The sequence below is a fragment of the Cupressus sempervirens genome, chromosome 2, assembly GCF_028749045.1.
Source record: "Cupressus sempervirens isolate cs-2001-9-10 chromosome 2, ASM2874904v1, whole genome shotgun sequence".
NCBI lineage: Eukaryota > Viridiplantae > Streptophyta > Pinopsida > Cupressales > Cupressaceae > Cupressus > Cupressus sempervirens.
The window spans coordinates 358,528,204-358,546,355 of NC_143119.1; the positions used below are offsets into that span (position 1 = coordinate 358,528,204).

The 18,152-nt window shown below is 35.2% G+C and overlaps 1 pseudogene; it reads right to left on the reverse strand.

Annotated features, from left to right (window-relative positions):
* Nucleotides 1-6,440: 6,440 nt before the first annotated feature.
* Nucleotides 6,441-18,152, reverse strand: part of LOC149572617 (DNA (cytosine-5)-methyltransferase 1A pseudogene) — a 38,179-nt pseudogene continuing 26,467 nt past the window's right edge.

An 18,152-nucleotide genomic window follows, 5' to 3' on the forward strand; every position in this document is an offset into this window, starting at 1 on the left:
TTTCGAGTTGATTTGATATGATTATGAGTTGATTTGATATGATTTCGAGTTGATTTGATATGATTTCGAGTTGATATGAAATGATTTCGAGTTGATTTGATATGATTCTGAGTTGATTTGATATGATTCCAGGCTGATTTGATATGATTCTGAGTTGATATGAAATGATTCTGAGTTGATTTGATATGATTTCGAGTTGATATGAAATTGATGTGAAAGGGGGTACAAATGATAAACTATGATCAATTTTGGCCAAAAGACCAGAGATAGTAGAATCAAAAAATGGGATAAATTAGTATGAAGAAGTGATGAAACCGTAGATGCGAACCATTTTTGAGCGTCTACACATATGAATTGTGTGAACCATAATAGTAGCAAACAATGATCTATATTGAAAACCTATTGCTGCTATTGATGGACTGGAATCTTCTGCAAGGTGTGGATGTGTAACATCTACCCCACAAGAGTCGAAAAGACATCATGAAGAAAATTAGTCCTGTTGTTGGTAGGTATAAACTAAAGTCTAAAACTCAAAGCACACATTACAACATCAAACACTTGAAGAAAATATTAACAATACACCATAGCTAAGGTGGAGCCCCTTCTGATGGTAGAATAAAGTAATATCAATTACCTCATGACCAACTAGAGTCACCAATATTGTTCCAAAACCTCCAGCAAAGATCCCCTTCTGAATAGAAGAGCCTAGAAGCTAAACAAACAATGCCAATACAGCCACCCCCACTATAGTATAAAGAGCATTGGTGGTGAACTCAAGTCCAAGCTGCAAAATCAAAGACATTTACATAAAAACTAAGTGACCCTATCTAGTAAGAAAAGATTTATAGAGATTTTTGACCAAACTTACAAATTGATGCTGAAAAACTTAAACCATTAGAATTGTTCTGTAGAAGATAGATTATGAAATATCATCTGAAATGTTGATACAAAAGTTAAATTTTATGGACTACAAACAAGGGACTGCACTGTGTACAAGGGAAAAATCCTTTACTACACTGTGTACAAGGGACTAATCCTTTACTACACTTTTTACATGTTCTAGTTAAATGTTATGGACTACAAGAAATAGTTATTGTCCTCAGCCTTATGCTTACATTCTCCTTGCACAACGATGTCTTTACTAATACCTTGGGTGTATGCCCCAAAAGAAGTTCTTGCTTTTCTTCAATCTACAGTCTACATAACAATAAAAAAAGGTCCATCTTAGTAGACATTCAAGACACTACAATTGGTTTTATAAGATGAGCAGAAAATTCCATAAAATATGAAAGAATTACATATATCTGTTTAGAAATTAAATCTTTAAAACTAGCAAATTGAATGTTCTATTTATTACACTATAAGGTCCTAAATATTTAGGTAGTACTCTAAAATAACTCTAAGTGTCCTTGCTACTTTTACTTTTTCATGAAAACTAGATAAAATAAGTCTTTATATACAAGATCGACATCAATCTCTAGAAAATCTAGTAATTCATCCTTGTGATTCCTTTGAAAAATGTCAACACTCTCTTGTACCACCCATTGATATTTATAAATGCTCCCTTGTGAACCCATGAAACTCTTTCAAGATCTAACAATAAAGAAATCGTACTAGAAAAATGTAGTGCACTAAAACATATAATTAAGAAGGTATGGTCAATCATCACTGGTTAAATATCTTTACATCTAGAGCCTTTTCATCTACCAAGTTGCAAATACTTTGATATAAAGTTTTGGTGTCAAAACTATGATGATCTGCAACCTGTCATATAAAACCATAGGATGTGTCAACCCCCATAGTATTCTTAAATGATATTTTTCCTTAAATAGTTCTAACAAAAAAATTAATACCCATGGATGCACTTAAATTTTTACTAAGATGGTTAAATGAGCATGTCCTTGGTGGATGCACTTAAATTTTCATTTTCATCATTCATTGCCTATTTTTGTTATCATCATTTGTTGCCTACTCTTGTTAGAAGCACTACAGATATATAATTTGTCAAGTGTCAAAGGAAATGACAGAAACATAAAACATTATTGAAGATTTTTTCACATTCTTGTGCTTTGCCAGTGCATCATTCTATAACATCATGTTGGAGAATTAATGTTGAATCATTTTTGATGATCCATTTTAAATATATTAAGAGAAATTCTCTTCTTTGCAAGGCAATCTAAGAATATGCTTTGTTAAGAACGATGGAATGAAGTTGAAAGTAAAACCACATACAAAGAAGGTCAACTTGGTCCCAAAAATAGGAAGAAGACCAAAAAATGATAGTATAATCCACTCAAACTAAAACAAGAGACAGCCAAAGTTCTAGTCAAGAAGCTATCTAGGGTGCAAAAATGTGTGAGAAACTATAGGACCAAATAAAATTAATTCCAATTTCCAACTTTGACCTCATAATTTTGTGTGCTTGCTTCTAATATTATTATTATAATTACTAGTTTGGAGTAAGATTCAACATTTTTTGTCTTGTTGCTTGTATAAAACTACTGACAGTATGCAAGATGGTTGATGAGAAATTATCCAAATAAGTATGATTATGACCATTTCCATGGCAAACACCAAAACATGTTCTTGTGAGGGAAAAGCTTAGAAAGATACAAGATACTGATATTAATAAAAAAAAAATTATTAATCATGTTCTAATTTAAATGGTAGAATGCTCATATTGGTTGAGGAAAACATGCATTCCTCGTGTATGCAAGAGAGTTACCAATTTCTCTTTAAATTAGAGTCATCCTGTCTCATAGGCTCCAGGGTTGCAAACCCATATTTGTAACCTATTTTATTCTTCTGACAGACACTTAGCTAGTGTCTATCAGGTTTCTATGAATCAAGGTATCAAGTTGTGGCTATTACATCTTGTTCTCAGAAAAAGTCTTTATTCAAACACCTGATGGGGCACAAGAAATATCTTGAAGGATTGTAAGAGCTGACAAAAACTTGTGTTCAGATGCATAATTTAGTGCATTGTCAAAATGGAGACATCAAGCTATCAAACACAAAATCATAGTAAGCATGCAAAAGGCAAATCAAAGTGAAATCAAAGGTCTTATACACCCTAGGGCATCTCAAAATAAAAATAGATAAGTAGAAATGTCACTATAGGAAAATCAATGTAAAATAGTACCAAAAAATGATGGGCTAAAGATAACCTAGAGTTAGCTGATTATAAATATCTACTTCATGTTGTTTATATGTAGAATATTTACAAAAATTTGTATATAGTCAAGATAACTAGGTTTGATAAAGGACATACCCTGTGGCTTGGACATCAAGCATCTGCTCATGATGTTTTTCTACAAGCTCCACAACAGAACCCACATATGTTTCTAGTACTTCAACAATAGCAATCTGAATTCTATTATTTTTAACATATGAGAAGTAATGTTTGATATTGCAAATGCATATAGTATATACTGTCATCATCTTTTCATCATTTTACTCTTTATAAGATTCCACAATCATCAATAGAAATCTAGGATGATGAGGATATTATTGTACCTCATAGGGTTCAAACAATTTATCATTAACTTTTTTTTTTTATAACTTTAGGTGGGCCTACCATAAACTCAAATCCTTCCCTCTACCTACAAGATCAAAATGTTAAAATAATTGTCAAAGGTTCCTTTTGATTGTAAGATTTTCAAGATAAATAGTTGCACAGTAATAAGAAACTAGCTCCATAATTATAAATGTGTTGCGGCTTGCAAAAGAACATATTATTGTAATTAACCATATCCAGCTTGGAGAAAATAAAAATCCATATACACCTATATGTTCTCAATTAATATTTTTATATACAATGTACCCCTCCCACTAACAATGAATGTATCAGCTGTTTCCCCATCTTCAACTTTCATTGCCAAATTCCTCTCAAGTACATGATAAAGATGTTCCCTAATTTTTCTGTTTGTCACATGTTCCACTAAAAAATTTTTCAAAGAAAAAATGAATTAGCTTGATCAATAGAAGTGTTTGTGATAAGTACATAAACACTATTTGACTTAATCAAGGAGCAAACCTCACGCCCAACAAATGGAAAAGTGTTGATTGCAAATGTCATTTTCACAGTAGGTTGTTCAATTTTAATTCCAGGAAAAGCTGAACCATTAACTTTATCTTCCAAAGTTTCACCAATCTGTATTGATCATAGTACATAACCAAAAAAACCAAAAACTATACATTTCAGTATTACTTTGAGAATTACTCAAAAGAAATGCTTTGTGATGGAAAAGATTAGGAATGCAAATTAGGGATATTTAATGGATGAACAGAGGAACATATATATGTACAAGGACATCATGTATACCACAAACAACACAAATATCTCCAGCTTCGACCATTTGAGTTGGAACTTTTGTAAAATTCTCATACACAAATAGTTTGCTGACTTTACCCAACCTAAATTTTTCATCTGATGAATACACCTGTAGAAGTTTTAATTAAGAAGAGTTTCAATTAAATTTGTAACTTAAATACTTGATTAAGACCTCTTAAAAATTAGATTAATAGAGAAAATAATGTTTGACCAATAGGAAAATAGCATTAGAAAGGTAAAATAAATGTAAATAGTAAGAAAAGAAATATTATCTCAGCAAATATCTTCAACTTCACATATACTTTGACATTTGTGAAAAGATTTCTAAAATATTCATAATACAACTAGTGTTATTACCACCATCCAATTTTTCTTAGCATAACATATATGGCCTTGGTTTGTCCATTTGACCCATTCATACCATTCAAGTAACATTTCTATTCAATGAAAATAGCTACATCAATTTACAAAACAATTTTGATATGAAATAGGAATATAAAATCCTTTCTTTCTTTTAAGCTTCACTTGGAAGTTGAAAATGAATTACTAAAAGTCATAATTTGGTAACAAGAAAAGCTGTGTTGTAAGCATCCTTTAAAACTAAGAGTTGAAGAGATTGTTGAAAGATGTAATTTTAAGAAACAAATGATTGAACAGGAAATCAAGTAAAACAACCTTAGCAAAAAAGTATAGCATAATACATTACGCATACAGAATAAACCCTAGAAGCCAAAGTGTAGCGGTGGCAAATATGTTTTAAGAAAAGTTTCTATGGAATAGATTATAAATTATAATGTTTACCTTTTGTAATTAAAAGGCTAAAAAAGAGTAGCTAGCAGGTAGCCTAGTCTGTAGATTTACAATTACTCTGGTATTGAGATTTCTTATATTCAATTTGGGAATTTTAATTTTTCATTGCAAGGATTCTCTATTTTTACTTGCATAATATTGACCATAAAATTTTCCCAAAGTCCATATGAAATTTCATGCAAATAAATTTTCTGACATTATCTTCAACCAGTCATATAAAATGCTGCTATGCCACATCTGAACACCACATTTTTTGGAATATATCCAATATAAGGGTTAACTGTGGCATCAAATTTACCATATCTTTTTGTATATTTAAAATATCCTTTACCTTTATCTCCATACCTCTATGAATAGTACCAGAGTTTACCCTCTTGATAACTACTCGTCCTTTGTGTTCATCAAAATCTAAATTCTTTGCTTACAACATTCAACCACATTTGTTGATAGTTTATAAATTTGTTAATTCATTCATAAGAAATAACCTTTTCAACCATTGTAAAGCACTATCAAGGACCCGGTATCAATTACTAGATCCAAACAAAACTAGGGTAGAAGTTGCATTGATCTGATATCAAATCAATCCATTTTTAGTAAAAAAATACAAACAACCGTTACAACTATTTGACTTAGTAAATAAGTAACTATTCTATTCAAATTACAATATTCCTAAATAGTAGCTAGCATGCTCCACGCAAAAACACTATCCTCTACTCAAACAATTTGATGTATGTGGCCAAGTGTTTTTTGCAACCGGTCTCTCTTAATTTTTTATCAATTCATTAACTCTCTAGAGTGTTTTTCTAACTCATTGTGATCACTTGCTTTATCGACTACAATGAACTAATGAATTTTCTTGGTGTGTCCTTAGCATTACAAACTACAAGATTCCTATTAAATTCCTTTATGGATAACCTACATATTGGAAGGAAAAAACACATTGGGAAAGGATATCACTCAATGTGAAACTGTCAGTGCTTCCACTAAAGAAGAGTTTTCTGCTTGTTTAAGTAACAAAAAAGGAAATCACTCGTTAAAAGTTAATTTTGGTTATCCATCCATCTTTAGATATTTTTCTGTGCATAGATCAATTTTGTTTCTCAAAAAAGCTAAATTTTTTTGAGTTGTTTTTGCATGCACGACAGTCAAATCTGAAATTTCTTTGCAAAGTTCTTCTAAACATTTTGCTAGCACCATTTGTTCCATCAATCTAGACATAAAGCTGAATGGAAACACCAATAGCATAAGCTTGCCAAGAAAAAATGGAGAATAGCAAGAAGCCTTGCATTGAAGACTATCAAGAAAGGAAAAAATGTTGGGAACGTAATAGAGTCTCACTTAGTTCAACTTGAAGGCATTGATGAATCAAAAAGACTCTGCGAGGATTAGTAACATTTCCTAACAAAGTTTCACTACCTCTCTGAAGAACTCTTCCATGAATCATTTTTGTCCCATTAGATTTCTCATACATGTATTCAACAAAAAGAATAGTGGGAGGATCCTCAGAGTGTTGGTCCTGACCTTTTGAATACACTAGAACTACACTTCCCATAGCAATATCTCCATCACCAGAAACCATCTTATATAGGGGTTCTCTAGATGATGTTTTACCAACAGATTGGCCTACCCATTTTATATCTTTGCTACTCAATCTACCTCTCCCTATTCTAATGATAGGGGAGAGTTCAATTTTTTCCACCACAATCAAATCAGTCTCTTCCTCATCATCACTATCTTCCTGAGCCTATTCTTCCTCATCGTTCTCACCATTCTCACCATTTTCCTCTTTTATTTCATTAAACATAGAAATTGAGTAGTACTCACTCTAGATGCGACTTATCAGCTTTGTAGTAGTTGCATGCATTTTTTGTTTGCTGATAGTTTAGAGCCGTGCATTAGCCCTAGGAGTCAAATTCTTTTCTTTGACTATGACTCTCTTTTTTGTGAAAGACAATTTTCTATGATGTCTTTGTTCCATCTTTATAGAAAGGCCTGTCACAAAGGCACTCCTTTGTCTGCATTCATTTGGATACTCTGCAAATTGTTGCAAAATGATTTGACCATGAACAACAACATACCTTTTTACAGCATCTAGATTGGGTGAGATAAAAAATGGCTTAGTTTTATCTAGGCTTGCCAGCTTCCTAATCACATATGAGAAAGAAAGTTTTGAAGCACGCCTCTGCTCCTTTAGCAATACAATTATTTTGATTGCAAGCTTGGCAGTTTTTAGAACAGGTTTATACCATGGTAAATATTTCTTAGAAGGCTTCCCAAGCCTATACCAAGCACCATCAGTGCGTATTGATATGAAGAGCATATTTTCTCCAAATTCTATCATCCATTCCTTGATAGCACTTAAATATAGGTGAATCCCATGCAACTCATTATCTTGATAATTTTTACCCCCTCTAGAGTCAGCATCCAAGCAATAGCCGCTACCATCATCTTTTGTCATGATACTTGAGACAAATACTGTAGTATCTATCTCAGTACCACCGAGCATTGGAAGAAGTTCCAAGGGAACAAGCCTAGAATTGGAATTGTATAAAGACCAATCCTGCAACATCTTGCAAGGTGGATCTTCAAGATCTAATATACACGAATCATCATAAAAAAAATATTCATCCATTTCATCTTCAGTGGCCTTATAATATGCAAGCAATGGATAATCATTTACAATTTCATCTTCATTGATTTTGATGTAGAACTTCTTCTTGCCTTGAGACTTTCAACTTGGTCTTGCAGCCATCCAATCATTCTCCTCTTGCATCAATCTTGCAAGCTTCTCATCCTCATCATAGATAGATGAAGCACCAATAGTAGTACTAGTGGAGCTCTCTTTAATTTGTATACCAACAAGCCTCATATGTTTTGATTGAAGACACTCGTGCTCCAGAGCTATAAGAGCAGGCAAACTAGTAAAAATTTGATCACCTTCTTCAGAATTGTTGTCGAAACCAGTTAACTATTTTACAATTAAATCTCCCTAAGAAAGTATGAAATCTCTCTCATAAAAGCTTCCCTAAAAACTCTTATTAGAAGACATAGATCATGCAACACGTACCACCAATTCATCCAATCTTAGTTTAGGATTACCTCCATCATTCTTGGAAAGAGCCTTGTATAGCTCAACACAAAGCATTGCTTTTTCATTTAGAATACTGAAGAACTTCTTATAAGAGCTAGCAGGCTTTACACACACATACTCTGCTACCTCAATTTCAAGCCATATAAAAAAAGAACCATTTTCATATCATGTTATGGACCATGTTTCCACAACCCCAAACCCCTCACAATGAACCCCTTTTGATTTATCCAATAAACCTTCCTTTGGAAAAATTAATCCAGAAATATAAACATCCATAACATACAATATTTCTATTGGCTAAGAGGCACCCTAAGAATCATGGATTATAAAATCTATCAAGCGTCGTTGTGGAGGCATTTCTTTCTGGTGTCGTTCATTCACTGTTAAACTAATGGCAAGCTCCTCCTCTTCAATAGTTGTTTCCTCCTTGGCTTCAATGATTGAATCGTTTGCATTCAGATGAAGTTTCTTTTACTTGTAATTCATCATAGTAGCTGCTTGTTTGGGGTATTTTCTAGCTATTTTAGGTTCACCCTCATCTTTAACCTTGACCACATCAGCTTGGTTTTTACCAAAGATCCTCTACACTATCAGAATCCCTGCCTGATGCCAAGTATTTCACACAGTCCTTCCAGATGTAAAATTTCTCCCTTGTTCTCACATGAAGGGCTTATGTATTAAGGGAAAAATGTATGAACGCATCATTTAGGCAAATCCAATACTTGAGTTAAATAATGAAGTGTGTCTTATATTATTCAAAACTTGCTAAAGAATACATTATCTAAAAATAGCAAACCCAAGATTCCTCTCCCAACCAAAGAGATATTATTGTGTATGTGTTCAAGTATCTCATTGGGTCAACTTATGTTACTTTTCTAAGGCCCCTATGAGTGCTTCTTTCCATTCAAAAAGAAGAAAAATCAAGAACCTAGCTCCTTTCCATCAACCGGCTGCTTGCAAACAAAGAGTTTTTCACTACTAGAAGTAGAACTCAGTCATGCCAAAAAACCAAGGGCTAATTAATCTGACTCCATGATTTCTCCAAGAAGCCATGACCTTCTCATAGGGAACTCCTCATAGTAGCATAGATTAGAACTTTAGATATGCTTTCCCCAAAGAGAATCCTCAGATATGCAAAGAAGAGTTACTCTTTGACAAAAATAACATTCTCAATCAAAAAAACAAAGCAAAAAAATCTTGATGCTCAAAGAACCAACCCTTATATGCAACACACAGAAACCCTCCAAAAACAAAAAAATTTAAGGATTTGATTCCAAGAGAGCTAGAAATCATCAATACTAGTGAAAATTTAAATGGTGTGAAAATAATACACATCGCAATCTTTTGAAAAAAGAAAGAGAATAATCAAACTTTTAAAAGTGAGCCATTGTTCGTTAAAAAATGTGTCTATTCATGTATTTAATATGTGCTTTTCAATCCAAATTTGAGATTTACTTAATATTTGCACTGGTTGGTTGGGGTGGATGGGAGGAGATAAAGGCCCACCAGAGAGACAAATTCAATAAACGAGATTGTGAAGTGAGCACACTCAACCGCAAACAGATCACCTCGAGAGCAGAGCGAATAGTTCAACTTCTTCTACTCAACAGAAGCCTTGGTGGCCCCTAACATGACCCAATTGAGGAGGCATACAACCCTTCTTGGCTCCTACACTCCAGCACATCTTCAATGCCCCTAAAATCAACAAAAGCAACGCGGGCAGCCACTTCCCCCAAGATACGAACTAGTGACTTCTATTGTTGCAGGAGTCACTGTTTCTATTCATGCGCGCGAAATAGAACTTTGATGCATTTCCATTTTCCCTGGCATGTTTGTATTTGTGTGCGTGAAATAGAACTTTTTGTATTTTAACATCATGAAGCCCATGTTGGTCAAAATTTTGACCAACACTTAGGGCCAAATATGTGTTGCTCAAAATTTTGACCAACACAGGCATGAATTTGAAAAAATTATATTTTTCCTTGCCTATCCTGACCAATTTGACCCCATTTTAATAGATGGTTGAAAATTTTGGTCTAAAAATGGGGTCAAATGTACTAGTGTATTTCACAAAGATAGATCTAAAGAGTGGGTACCATCAGATTCGTATCAGAGAAGGTGATGAGTGGAAGACTACTTTCAAGACATGGGAAGGACTATATGAGTGGTTAGTCAAGCCTTTTGGGCTAACCAATGCACCAAGGGCTTTCATGAGGCTCATGAATGAGGTACTGAAGGAGTTTCTAGGTAAGTTTGACATTGTTTACCTAGATGATATATTAATTTTTAGTAGGACATTAGAGGAGCATTTGATTCATATTCGCAAGGTGTTTGATAAGTTGAGGGAAGAAAAGTTGTTGATAAAGCTAAAGAAGTACAATTTTGTAAAGAAAGAGTTGGTGTACCTTGGATTTTTTGTCTCAGGAGAAAGTCTAAAAATGAACCCAAAGAAAGTGAAGGCTATCCTTGAATGACCTACTCCAAGGAGTGCGACAGAGATAAGATCTTTTCATGGACTTTCCACATTTTACAAAAAGTTCATAAGAAGTTTTAGTAGTATTTGTGGACCCTTGACTGAAACAATGAGAAGGGATAGGAAAGAGTTTAAGTGGACTATAGGGTAGATAAGAGTTTTAATCTGTTGAAATAGAAAGTTACCGAGCAACCTATTTTAGAACTTCCTAATTTTAACAAGGCATTTCAAGTAGACTGTGATGCTAATTGTGCTACAATAGGAGCTATTTTGAGCCAAGAAGGTAGACATATTGCTTATTTTAGTGAGAAGTTGAATGATGCAAAAAGAAAATATTATATTTATGATAAGGAATTTTATGCTATAGTTAAAGCATTGAAGAAGTGGAGATACTATCTTCTTCCTAAGGAATTTATTTTGTACACTAATCATCAAGCTCAGCCAAGAAAAATTGAATCAAAGGTATTTAAAGTAGGTTGAGTTTTTACAAAGTTATACATTTTTTTGAAATATAGGAGTTGGAAGTCTAAAAAAGTTACAGATGCTCTTCGTAGAAGATAACTTTTGCTAACATAAATGTAGATAGAGGTGGTTTGGTTCAAGGAACTCAGTACATTTTATCTAAATGATTTTGATTTTGGTGAAGCGTGGAAAGCTTGTATAGAACTTGTCATGCTCGACAAGACAAAGTGGTTGGATATCATGATCCAGGATAATATGTTGTTCAAAGGAAGCTGGTTGTGCATTCCCAAAAGTTCAATGAGAGAGAATCTCATCAAGGAGAAGCATAGTGGAGGATTGGCTAGACATTTTGGCAAAGATAAAACCATAGCTTTGGTTTCTAAAAATTACTACGGGCCATAGTTGTAGCATGATGTGATGAAATTTGCACAAAGTTGCAGAGTATGTCAGATGGCGAAAGGAGTGAAGCAGAACATAGGGTTGTATCAACCATTACCTATACCAAAGAAGCCTTAAGAGGATATTAGCATGGATTTTGTTCCTAAATTATCGAGGACACAGCACAAGCATGATTCTATTTTTGTAGTGGTTTATAGGTTTTCAAAGATGGAAAATTGTATTCCTTGCAAGAGGACAAGTAATATTGTCCATGTAGCAGAGTTGGTTTTCAGAGAAGTGGTGAGATTACATGGTTTGCCAAAGAGTGTAGTTTCAGATCGAGATACCAAATTTTTTGGATATTTTTGGCGTACATTATGGAAGAATTTGAAGATAGCTTTGAAGTTTAGTTCATCACATTATCCATAGTCTGATGGACAGACAGAAGCTGCGAATCACAGTTTGCAAAATTTGCTGAGATGCTTGGTTGGAGATAAACCAAAAGGATGTGATATGATTTTACCACAGGCATAATTTTCATATAATAATTCTATCAATAGGAGGGCTAGTAAATAACCACTCTAGATTGTATATAGGAGTAGTCGTAGAAATTTTTCTGTATTGAGGTAGTTGGATAAAGTAGATATAAGTAATGTTGAAGCAGAAGATTTTGTTGAACATTTGAAGAACATACATGAGGAGGTGAGGAAGCACATCATAAAGATGAATACATAGTATAAGGCTAAGGCAGATGCAAAAAGTAGATATTAGAAATTTTAGATTGGAGATGAAGTAATGGCTCATTTGGGAAAGGAGTGTTTTCCAATGGGTACATATAATTATTTGAAGATGAAGAAGTTTGGATAGTGCAAGATAGTGAAGAGGCATGATTCTGGCAATGCGTATGAAGTGGAGTTGCCTACTAAATTGAATATTTCACTAGTATTTAATATTTCAAATTTGACAGAGTATTATGAAGGAGGTGATGGAGATAAAGTTGCAAAAGCACAGTGGAGCATTTCAGCAGCTAGTTTAGCTACAAAGGAGATTGAGGAGATACTAGACACTCGTGTTGGAAAAAGGTACTAAAAATAGAACTTATGATGAATATCTAGTCAAATGGAAAGGGATACTAGTTGAGGATTCATCATGGCTAGCAAAGGAGGAGGTTAACCATCTTGGTCTTCCTTTCAACACTTGAGACATGACAGGGTCACTTCTCAAATTACTCCAGTGTCTGATGCAGGAGAATCTTGGGTGCAAGGGCAATCTTGCATCACCCAAAAATATTTTATTTTTAGTCTTTTCTATTTTAATAAGGACTAGTAGATAGGGTGGTCACTATTTATGGGAACTTACTATTTTTAGTAAGCTTGTCAAATGAGCTTAGAATCTTCTCATTTTCTTTAGGAAGGCTCATTTTAGAGTTGTAAGCCTACCATAAAAATGTCATTGCCCAAGCATTACTATTAGAGAAGTTATTGCAAATTTAAGATGAAAAAAATTGTAGAAAAATCTTTAGACTCGCCATTGGAGGCCTTAGAGTGCCTAGATGAGGTCCGAAAACTCAACAGAAGAGTGCTAGCACACTTTTGAGCCAGTAGACCAGGAGTTGGCATCTTTGAAAAGTGGTTATAATAGGCAACCAGAGCAATGGTTTGTGAGTTATGGCCTTCAGAACTTGGGCTACCAAAATTTCTATGATAATTTTTCAAAGATGTATTTGGCCAACTCTATGTGTATTGTTAGGGTTTTTTGGCCCTAGGTATTAAGTTTGAGCATCTAGAACCTTCCCGGACGACATAAAACTACCTATTTAAGAAAGACCCAAACATTGTCTAAGACAGCTCTGGGTGATAGTTCATAGCTTGTCTTGCAAATTATTGTACTTATAATTCTATAATTCTGCATTTGTGGTGCAAATAAGAACTCAATATTTTGTTCTTGCATATTCTATTGTTTCTATGTTTCTGTTATGAGTTTATGGTGTTAAGGGGAGCTCCCTGCATCAAGTGGTATCAGAGCTAGAGTTCTTGAGTGTGTGGACAAATTGCCAACTATGAGGTAGTTTGCACCAAGACCATTCTTTGGGCTGAGCCTGTAAACAAATCATCGATTATGAGTAGTTTGCACTAGGGTTTCAGCAGAAGCATGAAAAATGCCTCCATGAAGAGAGTATGGCAGAAGAGCTATAGATGTCATAGCTGACAGTTTTTGAGCCCTCCAAAAACAAATGGAAGCATTGGAAGAACAAATGCATAAAGGGATGAATCTTCCCATAAGAGATGAAAGTGAGGATGAGGATGAAGTAGAAGAAAATGTTGAAGCAAAGGCAGTTCTAAATCTAGAGGAAGAGAAGCTTTTTAGGGCCATCTCCAAAATTAGAAAAAAACCTAAGTTTGAGGTTCCTATATTTTCAGGAAATCTTAAACCCAAGGAGCTAATTGATTGGATCAATGAACTAGAGGAGTACTTTGAGTATGAAGCTATTGATGATCTTGATAGGGTCAAGTTTGCGAAGGAAAAACTAAAGGGGCACGCAAAGATTTGGTGGCAAGAGGTTCAATTGAAGTGAAATAGAAAGGGAAAGGACAAAATCACCAGATGGGATCAGATGAAAGATAAACTAAAGTAACAATTCATTCCCATGGATTATGAGCTTGATTTTTGAAGAAGATGTAAGGGTTGAAGCAAGAAGGAAAATCTATTCAAGAGTATACTAAGGAGTTCTATCAAGTTCTCATTAGAACTAGCCATGTAGAAGTTGATAAGGAGAAAGTTGCTTGTTATCTTAATGAGTTAAGGCCTCACATTTAGGATGAGCTAAGTCTAGTTTGAATGAGTAGTATTGAGGAGGCATACCAATTTTCCCTAAGAGTTGAGGAGAAACTGAGCAAGAAGTGTGACAATAAGAATAGTGGAAGAGGTCACGGTGAAAGATCTAATGGATGATCTTATGGTGTTCATAATGATGATCAAAGGAACAAGGATGAGGCTAGAAGTAGCAATGAGAACTAGAGGGGAAACAATTTCAATCATTTCCATGATTAGAACAATAGAGTTCGAAGAGGAAGAGGCAGAGGACAAGGATCTGAAAGAGGAGGCTTCCATGGAAAATGTTTTCATTGCAGAGAAGAAGGGCATAAAGCATTTGAATGTAGCCAACACCAAGGAAGGAAAAATTAAAGAATAGAAGGTCAGGCAAGAGTTGTACATGTTGATGAAGATGTCAGAACCTCAAATTTTGAAGATGCTAAAAGAGAAGTCCTAGTTAACCGAAGAGTCCTACTAAGTTGTGATAATGAACCTGAGTAAAGAAGGAGCTTGTTTCATGCAAGATACAGATGTGAAGATAAGTGTTGTGATGTGATCATTGATGGTAGAAGTACTAAAAATCTGGTGTCTGAAATGATGGTCACCAAGTTGAAGCTAAAGAGGCAGAAACACTTACATCAATACCATATTGGTTGGGTGAAAGATGACCACACGGTCATGGTCAATGAGTAGTTCTTAGTGAAATTCAAGATTGGAAGCTACTAGGATGAGGTAATATGCAATATCATACCTATGGACATATGTCATATGTTGTTGGGAAGGTCATGGGAGTTTGATAGGCATGTTGTACATGAAGGGCGATAAAATACCTACACTCTAACCAAGGATGGAGTGAAACATAAGTTGAAGCCGTTAAAGGATAAAGAAGAAAAGGTATATAGTGCTGCAAGGATATGTTTTGTTGATGGAAAAGAGTTTCTTAAAGGTATGAAGCATGAGCATATGTTTTTTTCTATAATTCCTAAAGATAGTAAAGAAGAAGTAGAGAAGGTACCTGTAGAAGTTGCAAGTATGTTGAGAGAGTTTTCTAATAGAGTATTAGATAATGTACCTAAAGGATTGCCCCTAGTGAGGAAGATTAGTCACCATATAGATTTGGTTCTAGGAGCTAGTTTTCTAAACAAGGCAGTGCATAGAATGACACCAACAGAAAGTGAAAAGTTGAATAGGCAAGTTCATGAGTTGTTGTAGAAGGGGTTGATTTGAGAGAGTCTAAGTCCATGTGATGTACCAGTAGTTTTAGCACCAAAGAAGAATGGACAATGGAGGATGTGCACAGATTTTTGTACTATCAACAAGATCACAATAAAGTATAGATTTCCATTGCCAAGGATGGACAATATTATGGACTATTTGAGTGGAGCTAAGTATTTCACAAAGATAGATCTAAAGAGTGGGTACCATTAGATTCATATCAGAGAAGGTGATGAGTGGAAGACTACTTTCAATACAAGGGAAGGACTATATGAGTGGTTGGTCATGCCTTTTGGGCTAACCAATGCACCAAGCACTTTTATGAGGCTCATGAATGAGGTACTAAAGTAGTTTTTGGGTAAGTTTGTCATTTTTTACCTAGATGATATATTGATCTTTAGTAAGACATTAGAGGAGCATTTGATTCATATTTGCAAGGTGTTTGATAAGTTGAGAAAAGAAAAGTTATTGACAAACCTAAAGAAGTGCAGTTTAGTAAAGGAAGAATTGGTGTACCTAGGATTTGTAGTCTCACTTAGAAAGTCTAAAAATGGACCTAGAGAAAGTGAAGACTATCCTTGAATGGCCTACTCCAAGGAGTGTAATAGAGGTAAGATCTTTTCATGGACTGACTGCATTTTACAAAAAGTTCATAAGAATTTTTAGCAGTATTTGTTGACCTTTGACTGAAACAATGAAAGGGGATAGGAAAGAGTTTAAGTGGACTATAGGAGTAGATAAGAGTTTTAATCTATCGAAACAAAAAGTTACTGAGCAACCTGTTTTAGCACTTCCTAATTTTAACAAGGTGTTCCAAGTAGACTATGATGCTAGTGGTACTACAATAGGAGTTGTTTTGAGCCAGGAAGGTAGACCTATTGCTTATTTCGGTGAGAAGTTGAATGATGTAAAAAGAAAATATTTTGTTTATGATCAGGAATTTTATGCTATAGTTCAAGCATTGAAGAAATGGAGACACTATCTTCTTCCTAATGAGTTTATTTTGTATACTAATCATCTGAGATGAACCTCCTTATAGCAATATCGTGAGAATGCTCGAAATAACAGAATACAAAGTGATAGCAGAACTCAGAATGAATCTACTGATCGCAGGCCACTTCGAGGGGGTAACCTCCTTTGAGCAAGCTCAATACAATAAATTCGTCCGTGCCCATCAAGGGCCTCAACCTATTCTTATATACTGAGTACGATCTAGAAAAGTAATACTACCTATGCATGTGGGATAATAAAATATACTCACGGGACAACTTACAAAGCATATGCGTCCAACAACACTACTCTAACAAAATAAACAGAAGGAACACACAGGTTCCTAACATCCCCTCTCCCTTAGAAAAAAGCTTTGTCCTCAAAGCTTAAGGTGTGGAAATTGTTGTTGAATCTGAAGAAGGGGTTCCCAGGTAGCATCCTCTGGTTGCATGCCATGCCATTGAATCAAGACCTCAGAGATGGAGCGAGAGCGAAGCTGGCGAGTGCGCTGGTCAATGATTGCCACCGGCGCCAGGATAATGGATCCTTCCGTATCCATTTCAGGGAGAGTAGTTTGTGCTCTGACAGTGGTACCCAGAACTTTCTTTAGACAAGAAACATGAAAGACTGGATGAATGCGGGAAGAAGGAGGAAGTTCCAGTTTATAAGCAACTGAACCAATCTTCTGCAGAACCTTATAAGGCCCATAAAATTTTGGGGCCAGCTTATGACGCCCTTTCAGCTTTAGGGAGGATTGTTTGTATGGCTGTAGACGAAGAAAAATCATATCCCCAACTTGAAATGAGCGCTCAGAACGGTGTTGATCTGCTTGCTGTTTCATCCGATTACGGGCCATGTGAAGATTATCCTGTAAGGTATGAAGAATCTGATCCCTGCTGCGGAGAACTATGTCAACTGCCTGGACTGGTGAGCTGTTGGGAGTGTAGGGAAGGAGCACTGGAGGTGCCTGACCATAGACTGCTTCATATGGAGTCATTTTAGAGGCAGTGTGGTAAGAGGTATTGTACCACCATTCAGCTAAAGGGAGCCACTTGGCCCACTGATGTTGCTGTTCGGAAGTGAAGCAACGAAGATAAGTTTCCAAGCATTTATTGACAATTTCAGTTTGACCATCAGTTTGTGGGTGATAGCCCGAACTCATCTTCAGTTTGCAGCCAGTTTTCTGAAACAGTTCAGTCCAAAAATGACTGGTAAAAGTTGCATCACGATCAGAGACAATGGAAGAAGGGAGTCCATGAAGACGAAATATCTGGTCCATGAAGATTTGTGCAACAGAGGAGGCAGTATAGGGGTGGCTGAGGGCACAAAAATGACTATATTTCGAGAGACGATCAACCACAACCAAGATCACTATCTTGCCACCGGATTTAGGAAGCCCTTCAATGAAATCCAGAGAAATATCAGTCCAAATCCGTGTAGGGATGGGCAATGGTTCAAGCAAGCCAGGAAGGAGGGTCGTTTCACCCTTGTGGCGTTGGCAAGTATCACATTCAGCCACCATCTGTTGAATCGTCTGTTTCATCCCTTTCCAAAAGAAGTTTCTCCTTGCTCGCTCATAAGTTTTG